This window comes from Parasteatoda tepidariorum, chromosome 4 (assembly GCF_043381705.1).
Source record: "Parasteatoda tepidariorum isolate YZ-2023 chromosome 4, CAS_Ptep_4.0, whole genome shotgun sequence".
NCBI lineage: Eukaryota > Metazoa > Arthropoda > Arachnida > Araneae > Theridiidae > Parasteatoda > Parasteatoda tepidariorum.
The window spans coordinates 10,932,855-10,934,463 of record NC_092207.1 but is presented as its reverse complement, the minus strand read 5'-3'; positions in this window follow the sequence as shown (position 1 = coordinate 10,934,463).

Sequence of the window (1,609 nt, the reverse complement as noted above, 5' to 3'; positions counted from 1 at the left end):
CATATTTTTCTTAATCACACTATTCTAAATTTCAGTTGTTGAGAAAAGTAATTGTTGTAAGTTTTGTTTTAAAGTCTTTCCCACCAGAGGGCTAAAATCATGTGTTGTAAAACAATATGAAATAGTACTGAACGCCGGATGTAAAGCATCGGCTTCGATGAAGATAATTTTATGAGAATGTTTTTGATAATTCGGAGAGAATTCACCCGATTAGCCATATGATGCTCACTATGTGCTCTTGCGCACCGAATCCTATCAATTAAAAATGAAAACTGTTGCCAACACGAGAAAAGAAATATCTTTGATTTTATTGATACATACGTATTAGCGTTTTATATAATACTAGAAGGCTTCGCCTCCTGCTCGCTGGCGCTCGCCAACCCCAGGAACTGCTTTCGCAGTTCCTGGGGTTGGCGAGGATTGTATTACATACATTGGATGCGTATTACATACGTATGTAATACGCACGTATGAAAAAAATTCTGGTAACACTTCAATGTTCTGGCATTCAAAAGCCAGGAAAGTGACAGCCAGGCTAATGACAAATTCGCCATTATATAGCACATAACTTTACTTTAATTTAATATTTTGGTATTAAGACGTTTACATTCTGCAGAAAACAACAGGATTTCTTAAAATAACTCAGATAATTCTATGTAGTTTATGCTATTAATGAGTTCAAGAAGACAGGAAAATGACAACACAAAAACCTACTTACCTCGAAAAAAATTTTGAAATAGATTGTGAACCAGAAAATTGGTTCTTTATTCATACAACAAGACATGTTCATATAGGAGGGCATCTAATCAATCTATTAACATAAGATATTGATTGCTGGTTCTATCTATTTTAGTTATAAACCATTAAATAAAAGTAGCCAGGAAAATGACAGATTTTCTTGAGACAAACAAATTATTGACAAAAAAATTTTTTTTTAAAACGAAGTTTTTGTAAATAATACCCTTTGCTTATATTCTAGAAATGCTTACACCGGTTGAGATAAAAAAAATTAGATATTGAAAAATTTATGGGAAGTTTTGAAGCTAGTTTTTATTGGAAACATTGTTAGGGACATAACAGGAAAATAACATTTTGAAGTTCAATTAAATTTTTTAACTGTACAAAACAGTCAATGCTAGTGCAAAGTCATTTTAAAATGCTTACATCAATGCTATTTATTAATTTTCATTAAAAAAAAGTTCTTTCAGTATTATAGTATTAGATCTTGGAGCAAGGGACAGTGAATTGTTACATTTCGTGAGAATCACCCATATATGTCGGAGCCTTCTTATACTCCCCTGGTTGCGACTCCTTTGCCAGCAAAGCATCATATTCAATGGTCATGATTGACAAATGACTCATTCTTTTTTAAGTTATACTATTTCTAATTTCATTTTTTATTAATTTTATTCTGAAGAATGAAACGTGCTCCACTACATTTAGTTATTATGAGAGACAAAAAAATTCAAAGTGAAATGTCAAATGTGTCTTCGAGATAGTTGTTTTTTACTATTTTATACATCTCATCTATTCCTAATTGCTCTAACTTTTACTCCCAGGCCAAATAATGCTTGAAATGTTTTAATTATAGAGCAAGTTCTTTTTCATT